Genomic DNA, 17354 nt, shown 5'->3' on the forward strand with positions numbered 1-17354 from the left:
TAGCATTTGCTGTAGAGCTGGTTTGGTGGTGAATTCTCTTAGCTTTTCCTTGGCTGTAACGCTTTTGATTTCTCCATCAAATCTGAATGAGAAACTTGCCAGGTAGAATAACCTTGGTTGTAAGTTCTTCCCTTTCATCACTTTAAATATGTCATGCCACTTCCTTCTGTCCTGTAGAGTTTCTGCTGAGAAATCAGCTGTTAACCTTATGCGAGTTCCCTAGCATGTTATTTGTCATTTTTCCCTTGCTGCTTTCAATAATTTTTCTTTGTCTTTAATTTTTGCCAATTTGATTACTATGTGTCTCGGCATGTTGCTCCTTGGGTTTATCCTGTATGGGACTCTCTGCCCTTCCTGGATTTGTGTGGCTGTTTCCTTTCCTATGTAGGGAAGTTTTCGACTGTAATCTCTTCCAATATTTTCTCCGGTCTTTTCTCTCTCTCTTCTCCTTCTGGGACCTCTATAATTCGAATGTTGTTGTGCTTAATGTTGTCACAGAGGTCTCTTAAGCTGTCTTCATTTCTTTTCATTCTTGTTCCTTTATTCTGTTCTGCAGCAGTGAAGTCCACCATTCTGTCTTCCAGGTCACTTATCTGTTCTTCTGCCTCATTTATTCTGCTACTGATTTCTTCTAGTGTATTTTTCATTTCAGTTATTATATTGTTCATCTGTTTGTTTGTTCTTTAATTCTTCTAGGTCTTTGTTAAACATTTCTTGCACCTTCTCGATCTTTGCCTCCATTCTTTTTCCGAGGTCCTGGATCATCTTCACTATCATTGTTCTGAATTCTTTTTCTGGAAGGTTGCCTATCTCCACTTCATTTAGTTGTTTTTCTGGGGTTTTATCTTGTTCCTTCATCTGGTACATAGCCCTCTGCCTTTTCATCTCGTCTATCTTTCTGTGAATGTGGTTTTAGTTTCACAGGGCTGCAGGACTATAGTTCTTCTTGCTTCTGCTCTGACAAAATATTTTGATGCTACATATCCACTGAGATATTTCACAGATTTCTCAAAAAACTCCACATGTGCAAAATAAACTCACCTTCTCTTCCAAACCTGCCCCTTGACAAACCCATCTCCATTCACGGCACCAGTCTCTCCTGGGTCACACTCAACTACTCCTCCTTCTCACCCTTCCCACCTACTCACCAGTTCTACCTGCAAAACACACCTTGCCTCTGCCCTAGAACCTACCCCTACTTCCATTCCCACTGCTCTGGCAGGCTCTCATCAGCATCTCTGGCATAGGTCATTCACATCAGTACTTAATTAATGCCATGGCCTCTGGCAGGGGCCTCCCACAGTCTATCTCTCACATGACTCACCTGGCTCTGAGCAGCATCTCCATCTAAGTCTCATCATTCATCCAAACTCCAGGCTAAATGTCTGGAGGCTGAAAGTTTGTGCCCTCTGACCAACATCTTTAGCTCAAGCGGCTACTTCATCACTCCCACTTCACCTACTCGCTGTTTTATAACCACCCACACTTAGGATCTCTCAAACTTTTAGCAACATAAGGGTAAGGCATCAGTAGATCTGTGTTTGATAGCTTTAAACACATTGAATGCTTTCTCACCATTTGAGTTTAATCAAAAGCTTTAAGAAAAGGGCATCATGGATTGAGCATGGAAAGAGCAGAGTCATTACTGCTGCACGTGTCACTATTAGGAAATAATGCCTCAACATTATTAGGAAAGTAAAGACAAACTTCCAGGGCCGGGCCTGGCTAGGGCCTTGTTGGGGCTTCTTCCCCTTGGTCTGTACTCCTGCCAGGTTGCTCCCTGGTCTCTGGATTCCCAAGCCTCCATGACACAAGCTGGAGGCCCGCTTCTGAATCGTCGGTCTCACATGCCTGAAATTTTCCATGGCTCTCCCTGGCCTACAGAGAAGGTGCCAGCTGTCAGCATGGCATGAGGCTCTCTGCTGTTCCAAGCCACCTAACTTCAGTCCCACCTACCTTTGCCCTCTGACCCACACTGGCCCTGTGCTCAAGTCCCAACAAACACGGCAGGCTCTGCTGTCCTCTGTGTCACTGCACACCTTACCCTCTACCCAGAATGTCCTTCCCACCCCATTCCTCCCTGTCCATTTAACAAACACCAACCCGCCCTTCAAAACTCAGCTCACATCAGCTCAAGGTTGCTCCAGATCCAACCTTCCTCTGTGTCTTTCCTTATTGGTCCCCCAAACTGAGACAAATTTCAGTTGCCATTCATCTAGACTATCAGTGTTGTCTATCTTGTAGCAGAATTAAGAGGTAAAATATTCCTTATGTTTTTATCAGAAGCATAAAGACAAAAGGCAGATCAGACCCACTCAGCAATGTCTGTGACCTCTTCTGTCCCTGTAAGCATTTGAGTTTTTGATTCCAGCAATACAGCCCATGGAATGCGTGAGTACAGCAATCACAACTTTGACTATTTGTAAGTGAGCTGAAAAGTTCCAAAACAGAGTCACCTGTACTTTTATTGAAGCTTGCATTTGAGAAAGAGTAAGTTGGCGAAACTCTACGTCTAGACGACAGTCTAAGGTCTACAGGTCAACACAGTTTGGTTGCTCTCCCTTTACTATTACATACTTAGTACATCTCAAGAGAGATAAAGGGTATTTCTTTGTGAAAAGAGATCCCACCACCACCACTAAAAAAAAGAAAGCTAATTGCTGGTTCCAGCAGAGGCCAATGGAGTGGAATAGGCCATGGAAAGCAATGGTGTAGATGGAAAAAATGTGAGATAAAGAAAGAATAAAATGTTGGCTTTGCTAGTGGCTCCAACCTGTGACATGACTTCTACATTCTTTCTACACAGGAACAAGAAAAAATAATTTATGAAACTGTCTTCTTTTATTAGGCTGTATCAGGGAAATAAAATGCAAGGTCAGTATTTGTCATAAGGGTCCCGAGACACTTCTCATGAACACTGAGGGTGTACTTTATATCAAAACATTTACAGCTGCTGCCAAAACTGTCCCTACACAAGGAACACATTACAAAATTAATGTATTCTTATATACCGTCAAATGGAAATCTTAAACTGCAGGCTTTCTGCCCTCATCTTCAGTGAGACCACGTGCTGGAATTTCTCAAATGGGGTATCGATAAATTCTATCCACCCTAAATTTATTAGTAGGAACCCACAGCAGTAATTTTACACTAGATAATCTCAAAAAGGCATATTCTTCACAGAGGATATAGAGTAGCAATTTTAATACTATTAGCCCAGGATATTCTCACAGATATATAATGCAAGTCATCACTAAATCATCAGTAAATGTCAAGGTGAAATAACCTAGTCTGCTCCTCCTGTACTTGGTAGAACAAGCAAGAGGCAATATTTGTGTTCACTGAAAAGTAACATCACAACATAGTTTTTTTTAAAATCGCAGGAGAGGAAATGAGGCCCACTTGATTGTCAGCTGCTGTAACACACCTTTTACTGAGTGGGTGTGCCTCCTGGCCCTGAAGTGCTCTGGTCACTTTCCTTGTCATGCAAGTAGTGGGGGCGTGTCTGCCCTGCCCACTGCTGCATATCTGATGCCTACCTGCTGCCTGGGGAAAAAAAGGCCCTTAATAGTTGCTGAATGAATGAATCACATTTCATTTTAACAACTCTATAAAAGGAAAAGGGATCGGACCCTGACTTTTGAGAACTTATCATACAGAACTACGGAAACCGATAACAGAAGGAAACAAAGAAGAAAAAAAAAAAGCTTTTGATTCAAAATAAAATTTCTTGGCACTGGAAAGCATTTCAGTTTTAAAGTAAATAATAACTCAACAAAATACTTCTCAGTGACCAGAAGCAATGAAATATTTTGCCAGAATGTCATAAAGTGCTTCTTACAACAGTTGATATGTTATTCTGCTTAGAAATCCTATATTAGTAGGAATATTGGCCTTAATCATAACAGAATAGTGAGGGAAAGGTAACATTTAGCTAACACATACTACTCGCAGGCACGATGAGGTGGATATTATTACTCCCTTTTACAGGTAAGAACAGACACAGAACTTGTGCAAGTTCTGTGGGTTGCCTAACCAGTAAGTGAAAAAAGGAAGCTGCTCTCATTCTCTTTACTACATAATATGCTCCTTATGTTGGAAATTCAGGAAAATAAAAATAGTAGTCACCTGTAATTTCAGCACAAGGAGATATTCTCACCTAACATCTGGTGTATAGCCTTCCTGGCATTTTCCTACGTAACAGGTAGAAAACTGCACACTCCTGCTCACTCGCTCGCTCTCTCTACCTCCTTCTCCAAAAACAAACAAAAAAACCTTAGATCCACTTACACGTGCTGTTTTGCAATCTGCTTTTTCACTTTACAAATTTTGAGTATCTTTCCAAATCAATAAATACTTCTTACCTCACTGTCAATGAAGAAAGGGTTTTTCATTACAAGTATTGATATATACCACAATTTATGTAATCCATCTCCCTATTATTGAGCATTTAAGTTGTTTCTAGCTTATAACTATCATAAAGAAAGCTACAAAAATCATTTTTGCAAACTAAAGGTTGGGTTTTTGGTGTACTTTTTGTGGAGGTTACCAGAATCTGGAGATGAGTTTCCAAGCTTGGGGGAGCACCCCACCCCTCGCAATTTGAGACACCCCACTATGCGGACTTCCCGCCAAGTGAAGAATCACTGTGCGGGGAGAAAGCTACTGACAGGAATACGGTGCCCACAGGCACCGCGTAGGCGAGAACCACTGCTATAGACTGGTCTCTGTGCACACACTTTATTTTTTTTTCCTTAGTTTAAATTCCTAGTGGTGGAAATGCCTGACTAAGGGACATGGCACATTTTTGAGGCTTTCGGTGAGTAATAAACAAAATTGCCCTCCTGGAAAGTTATAACAATTGAAACACCCACCAGCAGCATTGGAAAGTGACAATCCCCAAAAACCTAATGGTTAGCTAGATTTGTTTGTAACCAACCAAATCCCTATATGGCTCTAAGTTTTAAAAATAGTGAAACTATTGATAAAACATATCTAGAAAAATAGCAAACAATTCAGACAACAAATGCTAAATTTTAAAGTACATATGTTTTCAAATACAAAATATAAAACTTAAATGACACGGATCCCAGCAGACTGAACAGAATGAATATTACAAGATCTAGTGACACCAGGCTCTGAAAATTGCCAAGCTGGTAAGTAAAACACATCTTTATTTGCCCATCTGGCTAATATTAGGCTTAATAGTTTGGGCTTTAATAGCAACATGCTCTATTGTTTAACAAGAAAAGAAACTCATGAAATCATGTATTCTTTCAAATTTTATAAGTATTATCTTATAGCTAATGTGCAATCTTAAGTACTCAAAATTCTCTTATGTATTCATTTATTCAACAAATATCTGGGCTGGGCACTGTTCTATGGAGACACAGCAGTGAACCCCACAAATTTCCTGCTGTTCCAGAGGGGAGCTTAGAACCCTGCAGTTAGGAATCAGCAAATCGTGGTTACAAACACCAGTCTGGAACTACTGGATTCTTAGGCAAATTAGAACACCTGTGGGGCTTGGTTTATCAGTAAACTTAAAGTTGACCAGATGATCCGAGGCCCCTTCTGCCCCTTAAATTCTATACCTTCTTTGGTTTTGTCTGAATGCTTAAGCTCCCACTACTCGTAAATGCTTTGCATTTTAAGTTATATACAGGACTATATATAGTCCTTCCTTAGAAATCAGAATGAAGCTCTCAGCCCCCTCCCTCCCAAATTTTACATCTACAGTAAAACTCTGGTGATCCAGGTAACTTCAAGGAATGATACAGGATAAGGTTCGTGTTAGATGAAGACTTCTGCTCCCAATTTTAACTGTGTGTTTGAAAAGGATCCTAAGATGTTCTTGCCTCCTTCGCTTTTGAACTGCACTATAAATACTACAGCATGAAACATGAAACAGGACCCACTGGTGTGGCGGCAGGTCTCCAAGCCTGGGACTGGGAAGGCTGGCACCCAGCTTTAAGGTGGCATGCTGGCAGCTGCAGCACTAAGTCGTGATGGTGGAGTCTCACCTCTCTCCAGCTTACCCTCATCCCCAATTCAAAGGCACATTCTGTCTACAGAATGTCTACAATTCACTGCCCCACCAGCATTTTCAATATGAGAAATGGGAAGCATTACTTCTGCCACCCCTTGTTATTTTCCACCCCATGCTCCCACCACCGCTGTTTCAACTGTCCTCCGATCCAGCGTTTCCTTGGAGAAGGCTGCTCCTGCAAGCAGTGAGAAGAAGGCAAGGGGCCTCAGTATCCCAAGTCACCCTTAGGGAAGAGCCACACACTTTATGGGAGTATTAGCGCCTTCTTGTGGTCTTCCAGGATACTGCCACTTAATAATACAGATACAGATTCTCAGCTACCGGCACGTACTGATTCCAAGTCTTCCTCTGTACCTGCCCTACAAACCAGAAGAATGGGTAGAGGCAAGATTTTCTCACCTCTCTGCAAAAGTACGTGAAAAATTCACCCACCAGAAGGTTTTCTTCAACTTCCAACATAAACGCATAAAACAGTATTTGATAAGCACAACCTTTGCTCACACGAGCAGCAGCAGCAGCAGCAGCAAGGACTGGTGAGGAATGTGTATGTGTCGTAAACTTTAGGCAATGTAAGACAAATCTGGACCTGCTGCATCTCTATAGTTCACAAAGGACAGGTACAGGTAGTAGTAAAAGTACTTTAACTCAAGCATCTAAGCCTCAATGTACCAGTGACCTATAAAACAGATGCTTGTGGGCTTCCGCAATTTGCCTGAAGACCTTTCACTGCAAGGAGAGTGACGAAAAACAAAGGTAACTTGATTTAAGATTTTAAAGTCACAGAATCCATCCTTTACATAGCATGTGCACAGAGCTTAAGAGAGAATGCTGGAAGATAAAATTATCTTATATGGGAACAACTTATTGGGTTCAGGTATCAACCAATTAGGATAGGAAATAAAAAATCAACCCCCCTCATTCTGCAAGATCACAACTCCTGATATGGAACAGGACCTCAAAAGTCACAGTTCAGAAAAAAACAACAGATTCTAATTAGGCATCTACAACAATTGCTTGGCACAAAACTCATTTCCCAAGCTTTCAGTTAATATAAAGGAACATATATTCAGAATGACAAACAGATTAGAAGTTGGGAAGAGGAAATACCACAGTTCCTGATACTCCCTAAAATAGAACACACACACATTCTTCCTGTGAGAATAAAAGTACCTGCATAAAATACATACATTTTATGTGCTCATTAGTCTGTCATCTGCCCAAAAGGATTCAAACATTCACTATACCAAAAAAGGTATCTCTGAAATTTTTACCCTTAGGCAAATGGCTAATCTACTAAAATCAAAGATGGAACTTTTAACTAAATTACTCAGAAATCACTATAATGTCCTGGAAAATTAGGCATGCTTTTAAGGCTTCATACTCTAATTTCAGGGAATAGAAATCAAATGCAACTGACTTAAAGCAACAATTTGAGAGGATGTGTTAACAGGAGACCAGATTTGGTAACGTCAAGGGCCAGAGCCAAGATGGAAAACTCAACTAGAAGACTCCCAAATCTAGGTATTTTGACCAAAACCAGGCAAGATTATTTCTTAAACTCTCTAATTATTCATTAATTCTATAAATATTCACAGCCCACTCTGACCAAGGCTGTTCCTGGCACGGGGGAAGCAATGAGGAACAAGCAGATCAGTGCCTGCCCTCCTGGAGCTTCCAGCAGGTGGAGGAACTCCACCACCCAAGGTCTCCTTCCCACTTCTATAAATGTTCCTTGACATATGCAAATACCCAGGACACTAATCCCAGTGACTTCTCTCTCCTGCCAGCCACTTTTTCATCATAAATTCCAGCCACAAAGCAACCTTTGATAAGCAAAGGTTGTGCTTATCAAATACTGTTCCTCTGGCGTGCAAGGCTCAGCCCCACTGCAGGGCCTTTGCATGTGCTGTTCCCTCTGCCTGAAGTCACCATTCTCCAAAAACACACTCAACTCTCAGTTCAAATCTCTCCACCTCAGAGAGGCTTCCAGGGCCACTCAGTCTAAAACAGCAGCCCCTACCCTGCCCCTGTTTGCCACAGCAAACCTATTTTACCACTTTTCCAGCACTTATCACTCTCTAATGTTATTGCCTTTATTGCTTCTCTGCTTTTTATCCACCTCCCTCACTAAGATGTGAACTCATTAGAAGGGGATCTGTCTGTCCTGTGCACTGCTATATTCTTAGTTGCTAGAAAGTTGCCTGGAATATAACAGATGCAATATTAGCAGTTTTGTAGCACAACGACAGGTACTGAATAACAAAGGAAAAAGAAAACACCTTAAATGTGAAAAGGTTTGTTTGGTCAGTTAAAAAAAAAAAGGATTATTACAGTTTCTTACATTAGTCCTAAAATCATTCTCAGAAATAAGCATAATGGAAATATAAAGCTTAACATTGGCTAATATTCAAATTATATACTGTATTTGGCTCAAGTGCTAGCTAGCATTAGTCTTACTTCTACAATTTACTCTGTTTTAAAAGCACTCTTAAGAGACCTCAAATTTTAATTTAAAAGGGCCAAATATTTTCTAAAAGCATAGTCCCTCTTAAAAGTTATGAATAACCTTCTCCCAAAGTGTACAATTTATAACCATACTATAGCAACATTAAAATATGAGATACTGGTGATAATCTACAGAAGGCAGGGATGTTAGTGCCTAATGGCAAACAAGTTTTACAACTGATAAACTGCCTTTATCTTCAACTTAATCAAAGTTACAAGCCTTTTCTCCATGTTCAAAATATTCAAACTCTTAAGAATTTTTCTTACAGATTATTCTTTTTTTTTTTTTTGCGGTACGCGGGCCTCTCACTGTTGTGGACTCTCCCATTGCGGAGCACAGGCTCCGGACGCGCAGGCTCAGCAGCCGTGGCGCATGCGCCCAGCCACTCCGCGGCACGTGGGATCTTCCCGGACCGGGGCACGAACCCGTGTCCCCTGCATCGGCAGGCGGACTCTCAACCACTGCGCCACCAGGAAGCCCTCTTACAGATTATTCTTAACAACTTACATCTATTCTTTTATTTCTTTTGTTGAAACAAAGAGCTAAGGTGTTAATCAAGGAATATGACCTTAGTAACTGGCCTAGATGTCTCATGCTTCACCACAAAGACACCAAAGATCCTTATGGACTGCTTTGCAATTATATAAAAGGAAAGGGTGTACACTGGAGAGAAGGGGCATATATTTCCTGGACATGATGCAAAGAATTAAGTTACTACTGCCTTTGGGCCTTTGGGAATAATTGAAATCCACTTAAAAACCTCAAAAACTAATGTTTTACAATAATTCTACAGCAAAATAGTAGAAACAACCTACCGCAATGAAGAAGAGGTTAAATAAATTACGTTTCATCCTTAATGGAGTACTCAGCAGCTGTTAGAGAATGAGACATCTCTTTGGTACTGATGTAGAGACTGCCAAGATTTAGTACTCCGCAGGGAGGGGAGGGCAGGGAGCTGGTGCAGAACAGAGTATACAATGCATCCTCATATGTGGAAACACAAATAAAAAGAACACATACAAAATGTTTATACTAGCATAGGCTTTATCTGGAAAGATATACACAGGAGTTAGTAACCCTGGGTCCTGGGGAGAACAGGGTGCAATGAGGCCTGGAGGTGGGGAGAGAGGTATACTTTCCACTCTATAGCTTTTTATACATACTGAATCTTCTACAGTGTGCACAGGTTGCCTGTCCCACAAATTAATATGATAAATCTTGATGTCATAATAATTTATACTATTGCCAACATATTGTTCAGTGAGGACCATCAATAAGCAAAAGCTTTCAAAAATCACAAAAGTTTGTTCTCTTCAACAGCGAAGTTCCTGATCCTTATTTCCCAGGAAAGAATCCCAGTCTCCACTAACTAGAGAGGAGCACTTGTGATCTCACCTATTACAAAGCAAATAAGCCTCAGTTCAACCCTTGGAAGGGAAATCTAAATCGAGCTTGTACCTACCTAATGAAGCCTCCAAATCAACAGTTTCCCCTTGGCTCTAAAACAGAAAGTCAACGTAAAAAACAAATAAGAGCACAGTGTTTTTAAAAACACACACTATACTTAGGTTTCCTTTCCCCTGCCAGGCTTAGACGAGGAACCCTCCGATACTAGTGAAATGTGAGTTCAGAGCTGTGGCAAAATCAGCATTTAAGGGAAGGGGCAAGCATCATTTGCACTAAACGAACGCTTTAATTTTTCTCTTCTGGGGAGGGGAATTTGCTTTAAATTTAACTTAAGAATCATTTTGGGACCCCTGACTAAATGATACTTTTAAGTCACTTAATTTTACTCCAAGCAAATTTTTTTTTAAAGACAAATCTGAAACTGAAAACGAACAAATCAGAAGGCAAACTTTAAACTGAAACCTTTCTGTTGAAAAATGTATCTTAAAAGAACACATTAAAAAAATGCAAAAAAATTCATTTCCATATAAACACCATTCAGTATCAGTATATATGCTGTATCAATATTTGACTGCAATAACACACCCATACAAAAAGGAGCACACAGGTACCCAACCGCAAATAAAACACCTCATATATTTCTGGTAGCCAAAGGTGGGGACGCGGACGGTGGAGGCCAGAATCATGTTATTCAAGGCGTAAATTCACAGCATTTGAAGCACAGAGTTTTCTGTCAGACACAACTCAGGATTCCAGCTCTGTCTTTTGAAATGACGCATTAAAAGTGTCATCCTTTACGAAGCCTAACTTTGATCGCCAACTCTTTAACTGGTTTTCATCAGTATAGCGCCTTCGGATACAAGCACATAAAATACAGGTGAATCAAATACACCATGAATACGGAAGGGACAGAGAACTAGTTTAATGAAAAGTTGAGGCACGGGGTCACGAAATCACTTGGTTGATTACATCCCTTAACAAAAATAAAAATTCAAGCTCCTTCCCATCCCCCAGGTAGCCTGTGGCCTCAGAACTCGCTGCCCTACGTGGGGTAGAAGTTCGCAGCCAGGGAGTCGGCGTCCTCTGGGAGCCGAGGGTGGCCCAAGGGTGCTTGGAGAGCGGCGCGACCTGGCGCGCCCCACCCCCCGCTCCCGGTCACTCCTCTCGGACGCTCCCCGACACCCGGGCCGAAGCCGGCCGGAGCGCTGCCCCCCGCCCCCCGCGGGCCGCCGGGCGCTCGCGGCGACGCGCCCACGGGACTGGGCTCCAGGCTCCGCGGCTCCCACTCCCCGCGCCTTGCGCCGCGCCCACCCGCTCTCCGTACTCACAAGCCGCTCCCGCGCCGCTATCTCGCCATCCCCGGCCGTCAGCTTGGCCGCCTCGGCCGCCGCCCGGGGGCTGCCAGGAGTCCGCAGTCGCGCGGGTCTGGAGGCGTAGAGGAGGGGGGCCGGGCACAACCCGCCGCCTCCGCCGCCGCCGTCTTGCCTCCCCGGTCCCAGCGCTGGGCTGCACCAGGCGGCCACGGGCGAGGGTCGGCCCGCTGCCCTCCGCGAGCCCCGGGAGCCGCCGCCGCCGCCAGAGCCGCGCGGAGGCAACAGTAACGGCCACGGCCAGTGGCGAGACGCTCCAGCGGGGACTGCGGCGCGCGGGGGCGGTGCCTGCACGCCGCTCGGCGGGGGGCGCTGCTGTCCCGGCCCCGCCCCCGGCCCCGGCCCCGCCCCCGCCCCGCCGCCCGCGCGCCCCCGCCGGAAGCCTTCCGCGCGCCCCCGCCACCGCCCCCCGCGGCGGGGCCGCGCGCGTCCGGCGCTCGCCGCGGGGCCGCCCCTGGGAGCAGGAGGGGAGCGGCCGCGCGCGGGGGCCGAGCACCGAGGGAGGTGCTTCCGCGGAGAGTCCAGTCGCGAGGCCAATCTCGGGAGGTCATGGAAGAGTCGGGGAGAGGAGCGGCCCAGCTGGTGCAAATGCTCAGGGAAGGCCTGCCTAGCGCGCGGCGGCCCTGTGCGGAGAGCAGCTCCCAAAACGCTGTCAGTGCGCTTTGCAGACATTGCATAGAGGACAGGACGACGCGGGGCCGTGTTTTAGCTTCCTTTGTAAGGGCACACGAAAACCAGCCTCTACGCCTGGGCGGGGGTAGGGGGAGCGATGGCTTAGATTTTATGAGTTACCTAAAATGCCCCCATGGCTGGGGCGCTGCCACTCAGGCCACTTTCCTCCTCCCCGATGCAGGGCTCCCTCAGCCCGAGGGGGCCCGCGGGAGCATTCTCAGAGTATCCTGGAGCCATCTAGTCTTGCCTCCAAGGCGTGGTGGGCTTATTTGTGCGGAGAAAAAACGGATCCCTTAATGGGGTGAGATTTTTCCTCCTTGCATTGTTCCCATTTCCGCAGTTTCACTTGGCCTCGATTTTCTTCCAGAGTAATGCACCAAATGTAATTAGCTGGGGAGCGTTTGATGGCGCAGAATCGTGGTTTGAAGATGTTTACTCTCTATGCCGGACGCGTTTGATGATGTTCTCTTCGACACAATTAATTTTGCAACGTTCAGAAATGTGCCAGATGGAGCCCCTGGCACGCAGAGTCACAGGGCTCTGCAGACACACCTTCAATAGGAAGCCAGCTTGTTTGTTTCATTTGTGATTTATTTGATGCACCAGCACCAAGGCCAACGTGTTTTTTAGAGACCTTTGGATGAAATTACAGAGCAATTTCTAAATTAGCAAAACGAAGCTTATTTTCTGAGATAACATTTCCCTGTTGATAATGTAACTAAAATGGGCGCAAAACACCAGCAAGTACATTGATTGAAAAGTAGGCTCCCTAAATGAAAATATGTGTTTCACAGTAAGACATGGTCCCCACTAGTCTTCTAAGGGCCAGCTTCATCTGTGTTCATATTTTGAACGCCAAAACTAAATGCTTCCTATTATCCCTAAGACCTAGTTTGCAAAACAGTCTTCTACTATGTGTACTGGAACCCCTGTTTAAGATGTACAACGTTGCTTTTTCCGTTACCCTGGTTCTTGAGTCCTTGGTGGTTTGGGAAACTTACCTTATTTTTAAATTTTTTAATGGATGAAGGGGTTCAACAAAGGCACAAGTGCCTAGGGTCTAAGAAAATCGTGATGCAGTTGAGAAATTCCTTTCATAGGAAAAAATTGTAGTTAATTTTAAGCGTATTACATAGAACGCTAACTTCTGTGACTTTGTTTTATATATCTATCTATCTATATATATATATATATAAAGAGAAAAAGATACAAAGGAAAAAAAAGAGAGACATAGAAACATTTGGGGGAATAATAATGCCTAGCATCTATTGGATACAAACTGTGTCTGGCACCATCTGTCACCTCATTTGATCTGCACAACACACCTGTAAACTAGGTACTGTTATCACACCTAGGGGTTGATGCAGGTTTTATGAGAAATTTACACAATTTGGGTGGTCCTCCCAAAGGAAAAAGAAAAACAAAACAATATAGCACACTCAAGCTGCTCCAGCACTACCCAACCCAAGGGAAAGTGACAAAGGGAAAATCCAAATAGAAAGAGACCTCAGTCTCAGCTGATGGTGGTTAAAATAGCTTACTTTTGCCAGCTGTACAAAAACATGACCACCTGAATGTATTGCTAGGTCTCCTGCCAGGGTCTTGGATGTGGGGCTGGAAAGATGCCTTAAAGCTTATGCTTTGATTAGCTAATTGCCTCCAACGTATACCCTCATTTCATAGGTTAGGAAACTCAGGAACTTGCCACAGCTTCTAAGGAGCATCTCGGTTCCCGCACCATGCTGAGGTCTGAGGTCTGGTTTGAAAAGCGGTGTTAGACACACTTTTCATGAGAAATAATGGATTTTATATTTCCATAACAAAACCGGGGCTTTAAAAATATGTTAGTAATTTTCGGATTATGACCAGAAACTCAGTGTGCAGTACTTGATATGGTCCTGCTATCTGAGTTGATAGTAGTAAAATTTCCTTAACTATTGTTTAAAAGGTGAATTAATCACTGTGGATTCTTAAAGGAATTTCAACTCAATTTCGCCTGCCATGGATTGACACCATTTTTATTTCCCTTGTCATAGACCAGTCTATGTTGTAAATACTATTTTATATAATAATTACTTTTTTTTTACAAAAAAAACTAAGATGTTGCAAACTAAGTATCAGAACATAAAGTTGTTTCATTTGAAGTTTATGTTGTATAATATGAAGAGTCTGACAGTTCTCATTCAATGTTTGTTGAACAAATGAAGAATGAAATGGAAATGATTACATAATTAGAAGTAAGAAGGTAGATTATATAATAAGCTAAAATTGAATGGGAATGAAGCAGCAAAAATGTTGAACTTAAACGACTTGCTGGATAAGCAGAGCTGCTGATTTCTTTGTTAATTATTTTATGCCCAAGATTTGTGCTCTTCTTTCTAGCTATTGGCTTTTCTTTTCTCCCTGCATTTCTGTTTTATTCATTAAAAAAAATTTTTTTGTAAATAAGATTTCATTTGAAATGCTTAAATATAAAAAAAAATCTTTAAGTGACAGAAAAATCATAATCACACCTGTAATGAAAATTCTGGAAATGAAAGGCTTTATCCTTTGAAAGGATCAATCACTCACAAAAGCAGCAAATGTAAGATGATGGGATTTTGTTATTAAATTACTCATATCTTGGCCCATACGCAGGCTTCTTGGGATGTGTGATCTAACATGCCTACTGTTTACCAATCAGTGGGACAAGATATGGCTTTGTTCCTGGAAGAAATTTTGGAAACAAATAAAAATCTACAAATTAAGCATAGTTATTAGCCAGCGAATAGTTGAAATGAGTGAAGCTGTGCTTCATTTTAAGCCTGACTAATAAACGTAGATTTAAATTGGTTTATTTTAGAGCGCAGTTTTGGACAAGATACAAAACTTTAATTAGATATATGATAGGAAGATACATGAGAATAATCATCTAATTTTCTCTAGATGTTATGTTCTTTACCCAAAGTGGTTTGGAATGTTATTTGAGGGGCATGAAAAATGCGATAGACACCATGAAAGATATTATCTTCCCCAGATTCTGTTTAAAATATTCTCTTTCAAATAGAAAGATTTCAGGGGTGTTATGTAAACTATTTTGGTAAATTATTATATCCCCATCATGGCCACACAGGATTGCATTGTCTTTTGCTTATTTATACTGTGCCTTCTTTCAAAGAGACTTAAGGTGGTTTACAATGAAAGACAAATATTAAACAAAAAAACAAACCAACCTTAAAACTTAGCACAAAACTTAGCTCCAGGTTTCCCCATAGCCAAATGAAATAGGGGAAATGAAGGTTTTTGTAACTCTCATTGTCAAGTGCAAGGAATCATAAAGCAGAATTTATTTAGGAGAAAGTCTTTTCTAGCTCAAGCTTGGAGAGGAATTTGTCATAAGGGTCCTTATATGATGGATATTCAAACGTCTAAGTTAACAGGGACACTGGACAACGCATCACTGGTTTTGGCCATCTTTTGATGACAGGCAGAGCTGATATATTTTTTCTGGTGAATAACTTTGAAATTGCTATTGTTGAAAGTAAGTAGTGAGACTCCTATAGAGTTATTATTTTTTTTTATTCTGCCCTACGAAGGCAAGCCAAGGACATAATATCAAATCTTGGTTTTCCCAGTTTCTTTCTTTATAAAAAGGACTAATTAAAAGTACCTATCAGAGGGTGGCAGAGAGGACAAATGAGTTAATTTCTATAAAACCTCTTACCGTGCTGCGTTGAATATTCTATAGTTTTCCTCAGGCAAGGGGTGTACATAATAGTTTTTCCTCCCCTCTTATAATGTCTTTCATGGTATACCACCTCAAATCCCTCTCGGAAGAATGCATGGTGTATGTGCCTGACAAAAAGTCAGCAGTAAATATTAGCTACAGGTAGTATCGTTGTTACCACTTCTAAACCTATCAAAGCAGGTAGATGAGCCTGGTTGGGGCTACATGTAGTAGGGAGGTGGTTATAAATCCTGTTATCCTCAGTGGGTAAAGGTTAGGAATTAGAAATTGTTTGATTTGAGAAGCACTGAGTAAGGGGGGGTCCTTTCCCCCGAGAGACTAACATTTAGTTAACTCCCTGGGTCCTAAGACCTGTCACCTCAAGAATCCTGTTAAAATTCTCATACTTCTGAGAGGTTAAAAGTCTTAAGCTGTTAAGGCTAACTCCCAGAGCCGGAGCCTAGGGTTGGGGAGGGAGTACCAGGAGTGTGGAGAGAGCCACTGAAGGCAGGAGAGGACGCCACTAGCAAATCCTCTCTTTCTGGAATAAACCCTGCCTGCCCCCTCTGCTCTGCCCCCTTCTCCATCCCTCCCTTTAGGTCCCAATGAACTGCTGTCTGATTGAAACTTCATTTCAAATCCTTGCCGTCCACTCACTCAGTCACTTTCCTGTTTCTCTTCCTGCGTCTCCCATCTTCTCTTTTCTGCATATGTGTCCACTCACATCACACGTCTTATCTCTCGGTCCTCCGTCCCTTCAACTTTTATCTCTTCCTTTTAACTTACCAAGCTCTCTCCTCTGTCCTTGCTTTTCTCTTTCTTTCCCTATATTCTTTATGTGTTGTCTAGAATCACTGAGGGGCAACACAAGACATTCAAATTGATGCTATTATTCCTTATTGTCCATCATAGACCCAGAATCCTGTGCTCATATTCTCAGTTGAGCTAATGGATCCCACAAAAGAGCTATTTACTCCAATCTCGGTGGCGATATTAGGCCCATTATTTAATTTGTTCCTGCAGCTACTGCACTCAGTGTGTTGCCAGAGGCATCTTGCACAGATGGAAAAAGAAGCCAAAAGATTAAGGAATTGAGCTGCGGTCAAGCCAGAGGTAGTGGAGTGGTTCGAAATCAGACCCAGATTCCTTAAATCCTTGAATGTATTATTCTAACTAGTGCACTTAATCCACAGCCTTCAATGTACTGTACAAGACCAAAAAATCTAAAACCGAAAGAGAGTGAGTTTTTGCTTCCAGTTTCTGAATGTGGAGAATTTTCAATGGTTACACATTTGCCAGCAGAATTAACTGAAGGTCTCTAACATCGGGTAGCTGAAAAATAACAAGTCAGTTAAATAATTAATTTTAATAACTGCAATGTCCCTGGAGTTTCCTTTGGGCACCTAATCTGGTACACCGACTGGGTCTCATATTGGAAAACAGAAGTGGCCATCCCTGTGGCAGCTCCGGCCAACAGCGACATTGCTGTTGATGATTTCCCTGCTGGAACTTAAGGTAACTGAGGACACCACTCTCAAAGAAGTCTGCAGCTCTGAGATTCTTTTCTGTGACATGCCCAAGAAATCTGGGTTTTCTGGTTGTTTAATCACAGAATCTTACACTCAAAGAGCTGACAGAAACCTT

General features: G+C 42.5%; 1 protein-coding gene across 1 annotated transcript in view; it reads right to left on the bottom strand.

Annotated features, from left to right (window-relative positions):
• LIFR (LIF receptor subunit alpha) overlaps positions 1–11598 on the bottom strand; it is an 87948-nt gene extending 76350 nt beyond the window's left edge. The window contains exon 1 of the mRNA XM_067730555.1: positions 11291–11598. The gene's annotated coding sequence lies outside the window, so the exon portion shown is untranslated. The remainder of the gene's footprint in view (positions 1–11290) is intronic.
• Between the last annotated feature and the right edge of the window lie 5756 nt (positions 11599–17354).

Source organism: Pseudorca crassidens, chromosome 3, assembly GCF_039906515.1.
Source record: "Pseudorca crassidens isolate mPseCra1 chromosome 3, mPseCra1.hap1, whole genome shotgun sequence".
NCBI classification, from domain to species: domain Eukaryota; kingdom Metazoa; phylum Chordata; class Mammalia; order Artiodactyla; family Delphinidae; genus Pseudorca; species Pseudorca crassidens.